At 42.2% G+C, this 20,507-nt stretch overlaps 1 protein-coding gene across 2 annotated transcripts in view; it reads right to left on the bottom strand.

Annotated features, from left to right (window-relative positions):
• The window catches only part of AMIGO2 (adhesion molecule with Ig like domain 2), a 34,917-nt gene extending 15,547 nt beyond the window's left edge, over positions 1-19,370 (bottom strand). The window contains exon 1 of one of the 2 annotated variants that reach the window (XR_014555360.1): positions 18,824-19,338. The gene's annotated coding sequence lies outside the window, so the exon portion shown is untranslated. Of the gene's footprint in view, positions 1-18,823 lie in introns of both variants that reach the window. The other variant, XM_083699326.1, reaches the window with a different exon arrangement.
• Between the last annotated feature and the right edge of the window lie 1,137 nt (positions 19,371-20,507).

Genomic DNA, 20,507 nt, shown 5'->3' with positions numbered 1-20,507 from the left:
TAGGACTTTGGTTCAAATGGAGCTTTCATGAAATTCTGATTACCAACCAAGCAGGAACAATTCAGTGTGATAGGCTAACTTTGAGCTGTTTCTATGTTTCTGGCTACAACCAAAATAGAAAATTTCCTAGACAACCATTCTGCATGAATCTTAGGTAGGAAGAATTTTTAGATGGGTAGTTAAATTAACTATGCCCTAATCATTTGGATTGTTTATTAGGCACCAATTGACTCCTATTAACAGGCATGGTACTGGTTTCATTAAGAAACATGCAATGACAAACATTATGTTTTGAGTGCTACTTTGCTCTGTGTTAGTTTTGCCTTAAGTATTCACATTTTTAAGTGTTTAATAAGCAACCTGCATGCCACATCACACTTTCCAAATGATCTGCTTTTCTTTTCCCAACAGTGGCAGTAAACAAGCAACCAACATCAGCCAATGAGTTACCTCGTAATAACAAGGATGTGCATGCCACCAAGACATGCTAACAAACATGGTGGTACATTATTAAAAACAAAATCAGCAGTCCAAATGAAGTACTGAGAGTCACAAAGAACATGAACTTACAGCAGAAAATTAGGGGCAAGCTCACCCTGCCCACCCATTTAATTGGATGGAGGAAATAGGCTATCCTCTTGTCATGAGTTGCCAGATCTAGAAACTAAAGGTGTCAGGTCTGTTTTCTACTGGTCTATGTGGTGACTCACCTAGGACTGCAGGTTATAAGTTCCCATACACTGTGATTTGCTCTCAGGCTCCAACGTGAATCACCTAGCCAAGCGGCCATTTGCTTCATTTGATCTTGTATGGCAATAGAAGCCTTTAAGACAGACTTGGAGGCATTATATGCTGGTTGCTTGCAGGATTTTTCCTTACGCCACAATTCCAGAGACTTGTGTCTCTTAATTTGCAGTCTGTGCCTCTTGCAGTGGCCTACGGTTGCCTCCTCCCAGTTTTCTCTGATGTCCCAATGCAGAAAATGCTGGTGGTGTATTTGTGTGAAAGGTATAATGGGGACAGGATGGGGAAAGAATTCTTGCAAATGTCCCTCTTTCCATCAGAGATGAGGAGAATTTAAGCAGATGTTCACCACTTCATAACCCTTCCCTCCAGTTTCTAGAACCACATATCAAAAGACAATAGTGTCCTATGAGTGCTACATTTAATGCTCAGGGTTATGAAGATTTGTTTACATGTAAAAATATTCGATCAGTTGCTTCAAAACTTTGGGATGACCACTGTCACTGATCTTGAAAATTCCTGTTCTCTAAGACCCTTCTCAAAAGTATGCTGCCAGTAGCAGTGAATCCAGGGGGCAACGTGGGTTTATGACTTTTTATATTTGCTATATCGTGTCCTTGGCAAGAATGATTCTTTGCTTCTAAATTTTAAACCAAGGAGAAAATACTCTCCACTTTTGAAAAGAACAGACCTACCGTGTAACCAGATTATAGCATGGTACTGATTACTTATTCAGAAATTACTCTAATGTCCCATCAAATTGTTTCAGGATGGCAATATATCTCCAATCTAATTTTAATGTCACATTAGCACTAAAAAATAGGGTCAGCCAAGAGGCAACCATCAAGTCCAACAGCACCCAGTAAGTTTGCTAACCAACAGTTTTCTCATATATGATGTTGCCAGAACCTTTTAAGAAACCCAAAAAACCTCTGAATTGCTTCTGAATGTCATTAACACGAAATGGAAAACGGAAGATTACAAAATCTAATTTAAATATTCATCAGTTATCCCCCCCAAAAAAAATTCAAAATATAAAAGAGGAAATTCAAACACCATTCTTAGTACAGTGGTACCTTGGCTTAAGAACAGATTAGTTAATGAACAACTTGAATTAAGAATGCTGCAAACCTGGAAGTAGGTGTTTTGGTTTGTGAACTTTGCCTTGGAAGCAGAACATGCTCCATTTCCTGTTGAATGTGTTCCATTTGTAAATTGAGTCCCCCGCTGCTATGGGAAAGCATGCCTTGGTTTAAGAACACTTTGGTTTAAGAATGGACTTCCAGAACGGATTAAGTTCGTAAATCAAGGTACCACTGTATCACTGATGAAAAAGGAAGGGGATTCTAACCCAACGTTCGAAACCCATTAAAAGCAGAACAGCCTCCATTATTGGCTAGAATAATGCAGTTACTGTTTCACAAGCTTTTGCCTATTGACCCTTAAGATAAATACTGACCCTTAAGATAAATACTGTTTATGACTATTTACCTATTTCTGTTTTTATTTGTCAGCTACTTTACACTTAAAAAGTTGGATATTAGCTCTCTAAAAACTGTGCTCCATTTCTGATGTTTAGATGGTGAGCACAACTGCATACACTTTCAAAACATTGCTGCGCACACATGCGTGACAGAGAGATCAGCAGGGCTGTGTGAATGCCAAGTTTTGTAGCAGTACAAAAAAAACTTTAGAAGAGAAATCCTAGAGGGAGGACCCTCACAACAATCTAATGAGTACTGATTAACTGTTGGGGGACAATAATATATTTTTTAAAAAATCAGAAAAGAGGTGGTGGTTGTGGAAAAGAGTGGTTGAATTCCTGAAAAGAACACTTCATGTCGCAACATCTTGACACAGCTCCCACTTTGTAAACAAAGAAAGAAAACTGAGACACCTACATGTAGGCTATACCATATGACCAAATGTTTCTCCAGGCAAGAAAAACAAGATCAAAAACCCCTACCTAGAAAATTAGATGCTGGTGAACAGGACTTTAATCTAGCATGCTCCCTGTCATACAAGCTTTTCTGTTTACCGGGAGCAACATTCAATTATGTGAGCCCTCATCTGGAACCCAAAATGAGGCAGCCCAGAGGAAAAGTGGACAGTACATTTTAAAATGAATCTTCCTGTGAGCTCATAGGGCCTGCTCCTTGCTTACTGGTCCATTTCTACCTGGTCTGAGAGGACGGGGGCTAGACTGACTCCAGTGGCAAAAGCTACTGCTGAAAGTGCCAGAAATAATTCATTGAGAGCTCTGGAATACCTGCTCATCTGTCTTATTTTCAGCTGGCCTGACTCCAGCTACAAAAGACTGCTTATGATGTCAAAAGCTGCTTTTGAAGGTGCTTTACTGCGAGTCCTGCTCCCTGCTTGGCTGGCCTACAAAGGCTGCCCCTCAAAGTGTCATCGGATTGCAAGTCCCACAAGACCTGTTCACCTGGCCTATTGTGATCTGGCCTGAAAAGGCGAGACCTTGACTGACTCCAGCTACAAAGGCTGCTTCTGCTGTAGAGAGCAGCAGGGTGGGCTATCACTTGTTGCTGATGTCAGGATTTAGTTTTGGAAATGCCTTGTTTTTGCTGTTAATCTGAAGTATTTTCTGGTATTTTTGTTGATGGACCTTGGGAATTATCAAATGACTGTTTAATGTTTATTTATTAACAGATGATATGTTATTATTGGTTGATCAATTATATGGCTATTTAAACTTCATGACCTAGATTTAAGTTACCGTATTTTTCGCTCTATCAGACGCAGCAAACCACAAGACACACCTAGTTTTTGGAGGAGGAAAACAAGAAAAAATAAATCTGAATCTCAGAAGCCAGAACAGCAAGAGGGATCGTTGCGCAGTGAAAGCAGCAATCCCTCTTGCTGTTCTGGCTTCTGGGATAGCTGCGCAGCCTGCATTCGCTCCATAAGACGCACACACATTTTCCCTTACTTTTTAGGAGGGAAAAAGTGAGTCTTATACAGCAAAAAAATACGGTACTTTGTTTTCATTATCCTTGTTACTGCTTTTTTGTTTCAGTCTACTTGACCGTGTCCCAGGGAAAAATAAGAATGAGCTCACATTGATAACATACATTTAAAGCACATGGTTCCCCCCCCCCCAAAAATATCCTAGGAGCTGTAGTTTAAGGGTGTTTGGAATTGTAGCTCTGTGGGGGAGAATAACAGTTCCTGAGAGTCTTTCGGGGAAGCTAGGTGCTTTAAACACATGGTGTGGATGTGACATAATTTAATTCATGCATTGCTTTTGCATTACAAACAGCAACTTAGCATTTCTAGAAAACTAGTTTGATTTCTTTGCAATTGTAAACATATTATATTTTTTAAAATTTAGGGTCAAGTTCAAGGTGCAACCCTTTTGCATTCTTGACATTTAGGGTTAAACTGTTAAACAGAAAGAAACAAAGAATTTTTGAGCTGTAGGTAGGATGGTGTTTTGGGGGGTAATTGCATATGGCGTTTACCCATTGGAAATATAAGATATTGCTTGGGATATTTGAGGAATTCATTTGATAAGCATTTTAAAGTGAAACTAAGCTGACTGACACTTCATAAAGTAATATGTGGATCCTTCAGATGTCACTTCTTCTAATCTTGCACTATAGTTCTTGACGAAAAAAATAGTACTACCAAAATGTGTATGAAAATTATCTCATATACCATGGCTGGGAAAACAATGCTCCTCTGAGTGAGATCTTACAAGAAGCCACACCTGTCAGTGTAGTCAGTACTAGGCTAAACAGCCACCGCCTAGTCCCATATATGGAAACCTATGGTTTCCAGCAGTTTTCCTTAGGTGAAAGCAAAAATACACATAAAAAGCACAGTGAAAATTTAAAGCATAATTTGGGAATGAGGAAAAGGTGAAATGTCACGGAGGAAGATACGAAATGTAATTATTGCAATAGGTTGACTAAAATATATTTTTGGACTGAATTATTTTCCAGAAATTCACCTCTGCAGTCACAATGACAGTATTATTGGGAAGGGGGCAAAAAAACTCACCAGGATGTTTAGAATGCACTAATCCTTGTAAGAAGAATCAGCATGCTATTTCTCGAACGCTGCATTAGTGAATGACTGAATCCTGGAACAGGGCTTTGTAGGGAAGTGATTAAGGATACTACTATGAATTTATGTCAAAGCCAGATAGAGGAGCAGATTCAAGTCTGTTCAACTAAAATGTCATGAAAGGCCAGGCAGATCTCTTTTACAAATTCCTTGACTGCAGTATGTTAACTCCACAAGGGCATGCTGCTGGTTTCATTCAACAGGGATGTTCAGGCACCAGAAAACCCTAGCTTAATATTCAGATGTAGGGATCATTACTGGTGATTACACGAAAAAGGACAAAAGGTCAGCAACTCATAATGCTATCTTGTCATCCCTTTCAACCACATGGCTAGCTCCTGCAAGCCAACAAACATTTTATAAACAGAGAATCCAAGAGGTATGAAATGCCAGGATCACTTCTGATCCTAAACCACTAAGGTTGAGTGCACCAAATTTAATACTATTTATGTCATCAAACAAATAAAAATGGCCTGCACATATTTTAAACATCTATTACTGAGCCCAAAGTATCTCAGATGCCTGCCATTCATCCATAATAATAATAATAATAATAATAATAATAATATACACAGGAAGCTAAAACTCACTGTTTCTACTGTTCTAATATCTTCTGCTATAACAATTGGGCAAGTTTGCATAAAAGAAGAGAAACCAAAGCTATCTTTCACATTACATTAAATATCCGTAATCTACAAAGCACTGATACACTGCTTAATTCACTGGTTCAAATAGTTACAGATTGCATTCATAGTCAGGTACTGAGGGGGGCAAGAGGCAGAGAGATGTGATGCTAACATAGGGAAATTATTTAGCATAGTTTACATGCCAACAGTGACTAGTTTTCAGTACACCAAGCACTCATGTTTGCAATAGGTGAAACACACAGCTTGTCTGCTCTCATTTACCGTGATATTTCCAAAGACTGCCTGACTCATAGCTGTATTGAGTAAAGCAATAACATTTTGTGCCACCACCTTGAAGACCAACAAGATAAACACCCCAAGATATTTGAAAGGAATGGAGCAGAAAAATAATGGAGAATGAAACTGTGGGTGAGTCGTTCCCGTGACTGAGAAACTGGTCTGTTGCCTACCCTAGATTCCCCCAAAGGAGAAGGTTTGAAGTTTGATGATTCTTCTGCATTCAGGAATTGCATGCCAACAATTGCATCCGGTTTGACAGCTGCAGGCATTCATGGATTGGAAAAGCCTTGCCACAATAGTTCATGGTTTAACTTGGTTACTTCTAAGACTGCATTGCTGCAATGCGCTCCATGTGGGTCTTCCCTCATGCTTGATCCAGAAGCTACAGTTAGTGAAGAATGCTGCAGAACAATTGTTGACAGGAATGAGGTCTTGTCAACGTACAACACCTGTGCTCGGAGATTTGCACCGGTTGCTGATTTGCTGCTGGGTCAACCTGGGACCAGTTTGTCTTGCTAAACTTTCAAGCAGCCCCTGGATTCTTAGGAATCAAGCTTTGGGTTGATTCTTACAAATCAAGCTCTGAAAAACAAATTCTGGATTTCAAATGTGAAAAACACCTATCTAGGGCACAGACTACTTCACTGGTTTATTATATAAGGCATAATTTTAAAAAGCACAAAAAACACCTCTACTCTTGAACCAAGGGTACTGCTACAGTTTTACTCTAGTTCCTATGTTGCATTATCCTCTGAGTTATAAGAACAAAACACAGACTGATCCTTCACAGCCAATCATAAACAACTCTGCTAATGACTGTTGAGGAGAGAATCTCAGGAGAAAACCCCCTGTATGGTTTATCTACATACAGAGACTGTGAAATGCAGGTTTTGTGTTTCAAAACACAAAGAGCTGAATGCTGCAGCTTCTGCGCTCTGTATAAGGTTTCTGTCTCTATTGGACACACAGAAAAATAGAGATTATCCTCCATTCATCCTTTTCAAGCTGTGTGGCCATTCCTATTCCAAAATCCTCTTCACAGATGGAAACAATACTTTAGGAAGGGGCTTTCCAGTTTTTGGCACTATTTAAAGCCTGTTAGTACTGTAATGACATTTTCAGAGAAAAACTCATATTCTGGAGAAAGCCCAGAGTTCTTACATGGGTTCCATTTCCCCAGGCCTACTTTTCCTCCTTCAGACAATAATCTCAATATTGCTGGGTTGATTAGAAGATTTCTTTTGGGGGATTTATTCTGCAATCCTACTTTCTTGAGTCACAGCAGCTGCAACTAAATCCACAATGCTGACAAACCTCCAAATTGTGACGGCATTGAAATCCCATAATGTTAAAAGTCAGCCCATGTACTGCACCCCCAGCCTTCTCCAGTCTGGTGCTCTGCAGATATTGGGGGATTCCAGCACCCATCTGCCCCAGTCAGCTTGGTCAATGCGGAGTTTATTTATTAGGGTCTTTTTATATATATATCACCCATTCCCCACAACAGTCACAAACAACAAAATATAATATAGAATACAATTATTAAAGCCAACTTCAAATAAAATGCTTAGGGTTGTCTCTGGTGTTAGACATACTCAGAGTAGACTCATTGAAATCAATTGACATTACTCACTTGGGTCCATTAATTCAAATGAATCTACTCTGAGTCAAAATAAGTTGGATACAACTCATTCATAACTATTATAATAGCAGCATCATACTTAAAATGGAGGGTGAAGATCTTTAGAAGACCTCACCTCTAGAAGGCTGGCAGGAGAGAGACATCCTCACCTGTCACAGCAAATATTTTGTGGAGGCAAGATGCACTTCAGTGGGGAGACCACCAGAATGGAACCCCACCAAAATGACTCTTTTATGGGTCACTACACTGCTCACATCATTCAGAGCAGGGAACACAAAGAGAACCTTACCTACTGATCATAACAAACAGGCACATAGATAGTCCAAAATATCTGGAGGGTGCCAGGCTGAGGAACACCAGCCTACATCATTGTAATTATTCATCTTAAAGAGGGAGAGGACAAGTAGTAAAAGGTAAAGGTACCCCTGCCCGTACGGGCCAGTCTTGCCAGACTCTGGGGTTGGTGCGCCCATCTCACTCAAGAGGCCGGGGGCCAGCGCTGTCCGGAGACACTTCCGGGTCACGTGGCCAGCGTGACATCGCTGCTCTGGCGAGCCAGAGCCGCACACGGAAACGCCGTTTACCTTCCCGCTGGTAAGCGGTCCCTATTTATCTACTTGCACCCGGAGGTGCTTTCGAACTGCTAGGTTGGCAGGCGCTGGCACCGAACGACGGGAGCGCACCCCGCCGCAGGGATTCGAACCGCCGACCTTTCGATCGGCAAGCCCTAGGCGCTGAGGCTTTTACCCACAGCGCCACCTGCGTCCCTTGAGGACAAGTAGACAAGTTCCCAAATGGTTTTATGGCCACCCTATTCCTTCAATGCCCGAGTCTAGAACCCCTGAGTCTAGATTCATGTATTGAAAAGGTCGTATGGTATGAATGTGGCCAGAGTAGTGTCCCTCCATCACCACTTTTGTGTGGTACTGCTGTACCAGTTACATTGCTCTATGTCATGTACCTTGGAAAATAACAGCCATGGACTTCCGGTTGGTCACCCGATTAATGGCGGACAGGAGCTCTTTCGGTTGAAAGAGCCCTCGTGTTTTGAAGATTGGGGTGACCACGAGAGCATCGCGGAACCCCACTAAAAACCTCAAACTGGAGACTTCCGGAGGCGGCGCGAACGGTAATGGCTGCCCTTTCCTAACCGGGAGAGGGAAGCTCCGCTGGAAAAGGGTCGTCCGCTACGGCGAAGCGGAGACCCATTTTGGAAAACCGCAGGCAGCGGAAGCCTGCGGTCTCGGGACCCGGCGGGCGCCAGGAGCAACCCCCGAAACGTTGAGGGAACCCCGTAAGGGGCTCCGGATCGCAGAGGGGGTAGCGGCGCTGTGGGTCTATGCGCATTCAGCGGAGCGAAGCCGCGCTGCTGTTGCCGGTGAGCGCCGACCTTTCTTCCTGCAACACAAGATTCTAAAACGCAACAACCCGTGAGTAACTGAGGACTTTACTAAATTTTGGGACTAAAAATACTGAAAACAAGCTGAAAGCGGAGAGACGAGGAAAAGGAAGTCCGTCTTCCGCAGCCATTGACTTTTAAAGCAAAGAGCAGGAGGAGTGGAGGCATAGAGAGAACTTTTGACAGCTCAGATTGAGCACCCGCAGAAATTACTTTCAATCCCCTTAAAGACTGTAAGCAACTGATTTTTGGACTTTTATCAGGACTTATATATCCTCTTCTTTGTGGATTACAACTTTATTTAAGAAGCCCAGGTGTCAGAACTGCCTGGGCAGTAGAACTGTCAGACTGCAAATTTGGATACATTGCATTTAAACTTTGAGACAGTCTGAGGGAGTTCAGAATGGTTACGTTCTTGCATTATGGAACTCCAGTAAGCACAACTTGAAATATTGTGGCAAACTTAAAACCAACTCTGCTAAAACTACTTTTGTGAAGATCCCTAAGTATTGGTTCAGATTTTGTATGATTGGAATGGACTCTTCTTCTTAGGACATTTTATGCTCCCCCTAGAGGATTGAGGATTTATAACAAAAACATTGTTTTACTTTCTATTTCCCGGCCCTCTGTTTGACTGCTACCACCTGGGCCGTAGCTTTCTCATGGGAACAACTCAGCTTGACCTTGACTGCTAGATAACTTTGGAATGAGTGGCGCAAAAAGAAAGGGATTAAGAACTAGACAAACAACTCTGACAACCTTAACTGCAGCCTCACAAACACGCAGATCATCTGTGCCTACTCTGCCCTCGGAGGAAAAAGCTACCTCCCTGTCACAGGCAGGGGAGGGAGAAACTGAGGAATTACAACTAGAAGAGATGGCCTCAGGAGGATCTGGTTCTGTATTAGAGAGAATTCTTGAGAAATTGGAGTCTTTGGACAGGAAAGTTGACCAACAAACTGCGAAAATTGACCTTAATACAGAAACTTTAAACAAATTATCTGGGCAAGTTGCACAGAATGCACAAGCAATCGGACAACTGAAGGAGGCTGCAGGTGAAAATCAGAAACTGGCCGAAGAGACCAGCCAAAGAGTGGGAGAGTTGGAAAAAGAAGTAAGGCCGCTCAGCAAGCAGGTTGGGGAACACCAGACCTACCTCTCTATGTTGGAACTTCGGAACAGGGAGACTAACTTAAGGATAAGATCGATACCAGAAGTGGAAGAAGGCAATTTAGCTGAGTTTTTGACCAAAGAATTCTCCAAGTTCTGGGGTCTAGAGGAGGAAGACTTTAAAATTGTGTCAGCCTTCAGACTTGGAAGACTCATAAAGAGAGAGAAGCCCAGAGACTGTTTGATTACGTTGAGATCAAAGGAGGAAAGGGACAAGATTTTGGGCCTGCACTACGGAAGATCCCTGAACATTTCGGACAAAAGAATTGAGATTTTTAAGGACATTCCTAAACAGCTGTTGGACCTCAGATCTGAATATTTGGACTTAGTAAAACTGCTGAGAAGCAACTCAATCATCTTTAGGTGGGACTTTCCCCAAGGATTATCCTTTACCTTTAGAGGGAAGAAGATTAAAATTAGAACTTTGGAAGATAGGGATAAGTTTTTGACTGCCTACGGAGAGGACCTTCATAAAGGACTTGAACTACCCTCAGGGCCTGAACCACCACAGGTACCTGTACCACAGAACCCTGAAGACTCACAGAACAAAACACCATCCCAAGGAAACTAAACAGATCCATCCAGGATGTCTCTGCAACTTTTAAGCTGGAACATAAATGGCTGTAACAGCCCGGAAAAAAGGAAGAAAATCTTTCACATATTAAAAAAGGAGCAACTAGACATTACTTGTTTACAAGAAACACATGTGACTAGGCTCCACAGAAAAATATTGGTAAATAAAAGGTTAGGCCAAAAATTCATATCTTCGGATTCAGTTAAGAAGAGAGGAGTGGTGATATATGCAAAGGAGAGCCTCTCACCAAAATTTCTATTTAAAGATGAACATGGAAGAATTTTGGCAATTGAAATACAGCACCAAGGAGAGAAAATTTTGATATTAGGAATCTACGCTCCAAATGAAGGGAAATCAGAATTCTACAAGAAGTTGCATGAGATTATGCTGGATTATCTGGACTATGATAACATCATTATGATGGGAGATATGAATGGGATTGTTTCAACGAACATGGATAGGTCACAAAGCCAAAAGGTTACTAAAGATGGCAGACTACCAAAGACCTTTTTCGAAATGACAGACAACATGGACTGGATTGATATATGGAGGACAAAGAACCCCTTGGGGAAAGAAGGAACATTTTTCTCTGAAGCCCAACTGACTTGGACAAGAATTGACCAAATATGGATTTCTAGAGGTCTGGCTCCTAAGGTTAGGAAAGTGGAAATCTGCCCAAAGACCTGCTCCGATCATAACGCGTTGAAAATGGACATGACACTATTACCAACCGGCTCCTTTAGATGGAAGATGAATGACAACTTGTTTAGAGATCAGGAGATTATTAAGAAGGCCAAAAAAACAATAAAGGACTACTTTGAGATAAATTTGAACACTGCAGTGGAAAAAAGAACAATCTGGGACGCAAGCAAAGCTGTGATGAGAGGGTTCTTGATACAACAGAACGCTATAAAGAAAAGACTACAAAATGAGAAAAAGGATAAGATTTTGGGGAAAATTAAAGAGTTAGAGAAGAAACTAAGAGTAAACCCGAAGTCACAGCCGATCTTGAGAGAAATTAAACTTCATCAGGCACAATATTCCAAACTGATAAATCAGGAAATAGAATGGAAGATTAAATTAATGAAACAAAAAACATTTGAATCGGCTAACAAATGTGGGAAACTGCTGGCTTGGCAGTTGAAGAAGAGACAAAAGTTGAACATAGTAACAAATTTGGAAATAGAAGGAAGATATATTCAGAACCCGGTGGAAATTAGAAAATGTTTCCAGAAATATTTTAAGAAATTATACACTCAAGGGCCACAAAATGAGGAAGAGATTGCAAAATTTTTGGAGAAAAATGGACTTAAAAAACTATCACAAGAAAATAGATCACTCCTGAATAGTAAAATAACACGATTAGAGATAGAACATGCCATTCAGAATATGAAGCTGGGCAAGTCTCCAGGGCCAGATGGCTTGACCTCCAAGTACTATAAGACATTAAGTGACTATTTGATTCAACCACTGATGGAGGTCAGCAATGAAATTATGGAGGGAAAGAAGGCGCCTGAATCGTGGAAGGAAGCTTTCATCACATTGATACCAAAATCAGAAACTGAAAAGACACAACTCAAGAATTACCGTCCCATCTCCCTTTTAAATGTGGATTATAAAATATTTGCTGACGTTTTGGCAGGAAGACTCAAAAGAGTTTTAAATGAGATAATTCATAAAGACCAGGCAGGCTTTCTCCCAGGAAGACACTTGTTTGCTAATACAAGGAACATTATTGACATTTTGGAACTTTTGCAAACAAATATTAACACTAAAGCAGTTTTAATTTTTATAGACGCGGAGAAGGCCTTCGATAACATCTCTTGGAAATTTATGAAGGGGAATTTAAAAGAAATGGGAGTGGGGCGGGGTTTTGAAAATGGGATTGATGCGATTTACTCAGAACAAAAGGCAAAACTGATAGTTAACAATGTGGTTACAGAAGAGTTTAAGATTGAAAAAGGGACACGACAAGGCTGCCCGATTTCCCCCTTGCTGTTTATTTCTGTCCTGGAGGTGCTCTTGAACTTGATTAGAGGGGACCGGTTGGTGCAAGGGATTCAGATCGGAGCGAAACAATATAAACTTAAAGCTTTTGCAGATGACCTTGTTTTGACATTGCAAGAGCCAGAATCTAGCACAAAAAGAGTGTTACAATTGATTCAGGACTTTGGTCGGGTAGCGGGCTTCAAACTAAATAAACAGAAAACTAAGGTGTTGGGAAAAAACTTGACAGATGCAGAGTCAGAACGGTTTCAGAGAGAAACAGAACTAACTGTGGTTAAAAAAGTAAAGTACCTAGGGGTAAACATAACAGCAAAAAATCTGAGTCTATTTAAGGACAATTATGAAAAATGTTGGTCTGAAATTAAGAGAGACTTAGACAGTTGGTCAAAATTGAAGCTTTCTTTGCTAGGCCGAATTGCTGCTATTAAGATGAATGTATTGCCTAAGATGTTGTTTTTGTTTCAAACATTGCAAATTGTGGACAAGACGGAGTGTTTCAGGAAGTGGCAGAGAGATATTTCTAAATTTGTCTGGCAGGGCAAAAAGCCCAGAATTAAGTTTAAGATATTAACTGATGCGAAAGAAAGAGGGGGCTTTGCCCTGCCAGACTTAAGGTTGTACTATGAAGCCGCAGCTTTCTGCTGGCTAAAAGACTGGCTACTTCTAGAGGACACTGATGTGTTAGATTTAGAAGGTTTTAACAATGCATTTGGTTGGCATGCATACTTATGGTATGATAAAGTTAAGATCAATAAGGCCTTTAAGAATCATATTGTCAGGAAAGCAGTGTTTAATGTCTGGACAAAATACAAAGACCTATTGGAAAATAAAACTCCAAGATGGCTATCACCTCTGGAGGCCAAGGCCCGAAAAAGACCCAATATGGAGGCCAAATGGCCGAAATATTGGGAAATATTAGAAAAAGATGGAGTGAAGGTCTTCTGGGAAATGATATATAATGAGCTGAAAAAGGTATTTAAGTATACCTTCCTTAAGAAACCAGAGGCCTTCCTCTTGGGCATTGTCGGCCAGATGGTGCCAAAGAAGGATCGAACATTCTTTTTGTACGCAACAGCAGCAGCAAGGATACTTATCGCTAAGAAGTGGAAAACTCAAGATCTACCCACGCTGGAAGAATGGCAGATGCAGCTGATGGACTATATGCAACTGGCTGAGATGACTGGCAGAATCCGAGACCTGGGAGAAGAGAGGGTTGAAGAAGATTGGAGGAAATTTAAGACTTATTTACAAAAATATTGTGATTTGGTGGAAAGTTAAGTAGGATGTTTGATCATAAATAATTGGCCACCACAAAATCGGATCGGAATGGGATGCAAAGCGAGATTAAGAGAAATAAATTTGCAGAGGACTATATTTAAATAAGCGGTTATAAAATTTGCAAACTAGATGATAAATTGCATGGAAAAAAATTTATGATGATGAAAATGGCAGCGGGAGATGTGAGGAAGTCCAAAGAAGCTATGAAACTCTGTTGAGATAAAAGTAAGGTTGTTTATTGTCTTTGTACTTTATTCTGTAAAAACCCCTAATAAAAATTTTATTAAAAAATAAAATAAAAACCTCAAACTGAGCATTCTGAGGACCTGGTGTTCTGGCAGGTACCCTTAGCGACTCCCCTGCTCCCCGGTAAGCTCTAGTAAGAGCCCCAAGAGTGAGGGGGTTGGAGACATGGGTACTGTGGAATCGACTCGCTTTCTTCATTGTGCAAAGCTCCAAAGTCCAGCACAAAGCTCCAAAGTCTTCTAATGGCAATGGTGCCCACCTGAGAGGTGCCAAAAATGAGTTCTGGTGAGTTTGGGCTGGAAAAAAGCCCTGGGTATAACTAGGGGATGGGGGAGGCAACCCACACAGAGGTACAGTTGACTTGCAGGCCTCATTTGGGATCTACTCAACATGGGATGTGCAAAACATCTCTGAGGCCACACATCTCGAGACAAGAGCAATACGGATGGCAACGATTCATGAGAAATTGCTGTAACAGTTGCTGGCTGTTGTTTGGTTGATTGTGTCCTCAAGAAACACCCTGCATGCTTCGAGCCAGCTGCCCAAGTCTGCCATCACTGGTAGTCCCCCTGGTGTCTACATATGGAGAGCCACTTGTGGCTGAAGACAACATAGTCGTTTAGAAAAGCAGCCGTTCAATAGCAGGAATTGTACTGGAATTCTTTCTGTCACTTACGTTCTGCTTCAAATACCCAGGGCTTCTCCCCCCCCCCCCCCAAAAAAAAGAAAGAATACATCAGAAATGTAGGACAGGACAGCTATGATAAAGCTATTCTATTTAACTTTCACTTGAAATTGTTGCTAAGCTATTTCTGCAGCTGAACTTTGTTAGATTGTGGATGGGAAAGCTATGGCCCTCCAGATGTCATTGAACTCTCATCAGCCACCATGGCCACTGATCAGGGATGACTGATCAGCACTACAGCTTCTCCACCACCAAGATAAATGAAGTTCAAAAGAGAGGCTTCCAACAGCTTAAGGCAAGGATAGCTGGTGCCACACCCTTCAGATGCACTACAACTCCCATGCTCCCTGTCCATTGGCTATGCTGGCTAGAGCTGATGGGACCATCTAGAGCAGCCTTTCTCAACCTGTGGGTCCCCAGATGTTGTGGAACTACAACTCCCATCACCCCTAGCTAGCAAGGCCAGAGCTCAGGGATGATGGGAGTTGTAGTCCAACAACATCTGGGGACCTACAGGTTGAGAAAGGCTAATCTCGAGTCAAACATCTAGAAGGCACCATGTTGACTACTCATAGCTGCCTTAGGAAGTCAGCCAGAAAAGTTTCATATAATTTTAAGGTAATACTAATGCAAAAACAGTGATGCATTTCTTATGAAAATATTCTCTGTGCCTTTGCAAGTCCTTGTAGAAAAATAAAATAGAAAGATTTCCATCTGATTCTTTAACAGCCAGGCATTCCAACTGAGGCTCCTGGTTTTGAACCAAGTCCAACTTTGTAGTAATGTTAATGGATATGAGTAATAATTACATATTTTCTTCTTTGTAAGTCACTTTGAGAGAGCTGTTTTTGCTGAAAAGTGACCAATGTGTTTATTAAATAAACACAAAAATAAAGGCAGATATGAATAAAAAGGGCATTTTAGACAGCACAAGTATTTTGTGATAAAAATCAGAAAGGCAAATGAATTAAACTACTAGAAGGTATTGATGGGTTGGAGACTTCCCTACCAATAGACATGATTTGACAAATCCAAGGGAAGTAAGAGAAACGTTAAAGAAACTATGGATCCAATGCTTTTAACAAAAGGAAACCATCCTGCTCTTTTAATTATCTCTAACGTTGTTTTTTAAAAAAAGGGGAAAAAAAGAATAATTACGCACCCTATACAGGCCTCACCAGAAATGCTATTTCCTCTTTGGGACATCTTCCAAAAAACAATGTAACCAATTTAGAATTTAACCAGATGCCAGCAACAATGATAAGCAAATCTTTGGGATACATTATCAAGCTTGAGAATTACCCAGCCAAAGTTTGATATTAATTCATTGATTTCCACAGGAGTATTAAGCACTTGCTGAAATCTCTCTCCCTTAAACTGCTTAACTGGTTGGATTACGAGGTTTCTTATTCTCTGTTTTCCCATCCTATGCCTACAGAATCTCTTAATCATGCTTTGCTAAGGAATACGTTATTTGAAATTACACACAAACATTGACTCTGTGAGAATGTATTTGGTTGTTGTGCATTATTTTGAACTTAGTATTTTGCTTGATTTGAAGTATTTAGCAAAAAAAAAATGGTTTGCTGTTCCTGAAGATATTTTATATGCATATGTTTCCGTGCTGATCAGGACGCATATTAAGGTTCTAATGGAGCTTTGTATATTCAGTTACGATAATAATATAGGATAACATGCATGGTTCGGCATGTTACTTTGGGGTGGGGGAATAACCTCCCTAGTTTTCAAATTGTGGCAATCCACTGAATTTGATATAGTGACTGATTTGATCATCCTTGCCTGATGAAAATATACTGTAAACCCAAGTGGCTGATATCCAGTCACATAGAAAAATTATGCTAAACCACAAGAATCTGAACTATGTTTTGATTCCCGCACAGCAATCTTAATATCTATTTAATGCAGTGTTTGTCAAGCAATTACAAGTTGATTAATCACATGGATCTTAATCAATTAATCAACTACATTTAAATACAGAGCCTTTATGAGGAAAGTTCCTTCTACTTGCTCCCCTGCATATAAGTTACTCAAACAACTGGATAAAAGAAAAGCTACCACCCCTTGTTTGAAGGGAATATTGTCTTTCATATGCTATTTCCCATTATACTTGAACCAGGGTACAAAATGTTCCCTTCAGGATTCCAGTTGATCTAGGTCTAAGCAAAGATAGTGACATTGATTTCAACTGACTCAATTGCTTGTTGTTCTTATTGCTAGGAGAAAAGCCATAATGGTTTCACTCCAAGGCACAAAATGTCTGATAGCTTTGGATAAAAATGGGAAGAAAGTCATCTGATTATTCTCCCTTAACCTTGGCACAAGGAAGGACAGGGTCCATATGTACAACCTGCCCAGTCATTTGTTCTTCCATATCAGCCCTTGCCAATCAGCTGAGGGATGAATTTTAATCTTTAAACTATAGGCTGCAGTTTGAGCATGCTTACTTGAAAGGATGGTCCATGGGCAGTCATTGGGACCTACTTCTAAGGAAAGGTGTCTACTTGGGACTGCGGTGTTAACTGATAAAACTACCAAGCAAATTCCAAAAAAGCTTGCAACCATATTTTACTTTGAAGCAATTACTTTGTATCATCTCACAAATAAAAAGAAATGAAAGGTTGTATCCAAGGCATACTCAGCAGACCTCAGAAGGACTTACATTAGCCACTCCCTTGCTTTCTGTGGGTATGCTCAAATCAAAGGAAACAAAATTCAAATACCCTTTGATTGTACACAAGAGACTTTGCAGCAGTTTTTATCTATGTTATTGGCATCTCTCCTAATTACTTTTATGTGAATGATAAGGGAGAGGGACAGATGCAAACACTCATAATTACAACCCCACCAGTTTTATACCAACATATATATCCCCCAGTTTTTCTACTTATAATGGACTCCTGTTTATATAAATAAAAAGGGACTTTATATATAACAAAGGTTCATTTTTGGCACTTGTAATCATTACTTTCTTGCACATTTTCCCTTCTTCCATTTTGCCTGGGGCCTACAGTATCATTCCGTTACAACCTTCGTACTGCTCACTGTTACCTAAACTTAATCTCACCTGTCCCAGCCAGCATCTGACTCACCACTTCCTTTACCGAGTCTGATTATTAACCCACCTCCATGCTCCATGCAATTTCGACATCCCACCTTCTCCCAACATATTGCTGTAGGGAATGCATCTCTTCCCAATTACCGCTACCTAGCCAGGTTTGCAGCTCCCTACTGAGATTTGCCTCCACCTGCAATTCGTTTCCCTTTTCTGCTTTCTGTCTTGGCGCCTGAAAATGTGCAGCTCTTAAAGGCCCACGGAAATGTAGCCCGGCTCCCCCCATCATTCTTCTTGGGGCAAGTAGGGATCTGCCGTTTGCCGCCGTATCAACTCTCCTTGAACTGGAATGCACCTCCGCTTCCTCTCCTCAGCATTTTGCCCTTTCCTTTTCAACCCCGCATTCTACTCTTTCTATCACCCACCCTAACTTCATTTTTAGAAATCTGGTACCAGAGGCTTTCCTTATCGCCACAATTGAACATCAAAGTTTCAACAGCAAAGCCGTTGTGGCGCCTCGACGTTCTAACGCATGGCCATTATTTTCTGGGACGTTGTCATGTCTGGGGGACGCTGAATAAATCTCAGAATAATCGCCACCCCACCAAATAGATATGTATCTCCAGAGTTTGCCGGCACGTCGCTTCTCTGCCGCTCCCCAGGCATTTCATTCCACTCCCCTCGGAATCCGATTCCATTCATAATTCCGCACGTTAGGAAGCCTCCCCTAGCGCGACGGATCTCCCCGTTTAAGATTTACACCTCGATGCCCAACTCTTCGACGTCAATCCCTCTGGAACAAAGGGCGGATTGCTTCCGAGTAATCGTGTGAAGGATCGCGTGCATAATCCTTAGGGCGCGCGCGTGTATTTAAAGGGTGAAGGAGACTCCGAAAACTCCCTGCCCTCCCGGGTCAAAGCACCCTGCGCAGCGTTACGTCTGGGCGACGAAAGCGCAGGACCAAAGGACCAGCACTTCGGCCAAGCTTACCTCTGATCCTGAAGGTGCGGGAGCCAGTGCTTCATGGCAAAGAGCTGCGGAGATCCGGCGTGGGACCAGGGGCCTGGGCTTTCGCGCTGCGCCTCCGCCCGCCGTGCATGCTCCTTTGCCCGGAGTGCGCTGGAAGTTTTCGAGATTGGCAGAAGGGAGCGAGCAGGCGGGAGGGCGAGCGGCGGCGGCGCCAGGCAAGCAAGCGAGCGCTCTAAGCGCGCACAAGGCATCCCCTGCGCACCCGCTCCGTCGCCTCCGCCCACCTCTCCGAAGCGGATTGGCTCCCCGGAGTCGGGAGCCTCGCGATTGGCCGAGTGAGCCGGGCTCGAACCAGTTCGGACGGCCCTGGCGACGGAGCGCACTGGTGAAGCTGCCGGAGAGCTCGCAGCGGCGGGCGCGTTTCGATTCTCGCTCCCGGGTTGGCTTGCCAAGGGCCGAATCCTTAGCAGCAGCGCAATGCCAGGGGCTAACTCCAGGCGCAGAATGGTCCGCCCCCGCTGGAGATGGATGGGGCGGCTCCGCGCCGTCGGTGGTAGAGGGTATGGAGAGGTCTCCCAAGGGAGGTTTGGGTTGGAAAAGACCCGGGAGGAAACTGAGCAGCCGGTGGGGAAATATTGCATGATGATGATGATGACCAATTACTTATACCCAGCCCATCTGGCCAGGCCTGCCCAGCCACCCTGGGCGGCTCCCAACAGAATATTAAAAACACGATAAAACATCAAACATTAAAAATTTCCCTGAACAGGGCTGCTTTCAGATGTCTTCTAAAAGTCAGATAGTTGTTTGTTTCCTTGACATTTGATGCATGAGAAGCAGCCAGCTAGCCAGACCGTCAAGAACACAACAATTCTTCTTCCTTTGCTTCTCTTGGGGGAGCAGAGAAGGTGTTATAGGAGTCGCCTCCTAGGGGCTGAGGTCCCTTTGCCCCCCTAAAATATTTGAGGGGGCCACCCCCCAAAGTTGATGATCATTGCCATTCAAACAGTGTGTGTTCACCATGTCTTGCGATCCATTATGCCTATGAATGGTCTGCGACTGCAATAAACATCCATTCATACAATTCTATGAACACCAAGAGGACGATTATCAGTGATGGATTTAGGGCAGTGCAGAGGGTTCCCCATCATAAGGCACTAAACGGAGAAGGTGCTTTTATAATAATGTGAAGTTTCAGGGAGCCTATTGAAAAGATCCATTAAAAGGCAGCTACTCCAAAAGGAATGATTGTGAAAATATTACCAAAGTCTGCTCCTGATCTTATCCTCGCCCATGTTCTTGGCTGGAAGTGGTTTGGGTGGTGTGTTGGTGCCTTTCTTCCAGCCTTCATTTGCAGAGAGGAGCACCACTGTTGGTGAGGGTTCTGTTATGGAGGAAGCTCCCACTGTGTACATATGGATGGAAAGCTAAAGGCAACAGCAGGCAGAGAGTCCCAGAATGGGTTGTTGACAGAGTTGACCACCAGAAGTTTTGAATCCAGCAAGAGGCTCAGTCCCATCAACTACATCAGTCTGGAGCTGTGTGTGTGTGTGATTCGCTCTCCATCCTAGCAAGCAAGTCCCCCTGGTCTCAGTTGTGGTGGCAGATCGTCTTCTCTGCTTCTCCCATGCTCTTTAGGACTGAGTAAATTTTCAAAGGACTAGGCTACAACTGCCTGAAAAAGCAGATACCCATTATATGATCA

The sequence above is a fragment of the Podarcis gaigeae genome (assembly GCF_964106915.1).
Source record: "Podarcis gaigeae genome assembly, chromosome: 10".
In the NCBI taxonomy this organism is placed as follows: Eukaryota; Metazoa; Chordata; class Lepidosauria; order Squamata; family Lacertidae; genus Podarcis; species Podarcis gaigeae.
The sequence above is the reverse complement of the archived record's forward strand: the minus strand, read 5'-3'. Positions and strand labels throughout refer to the sequence as shown.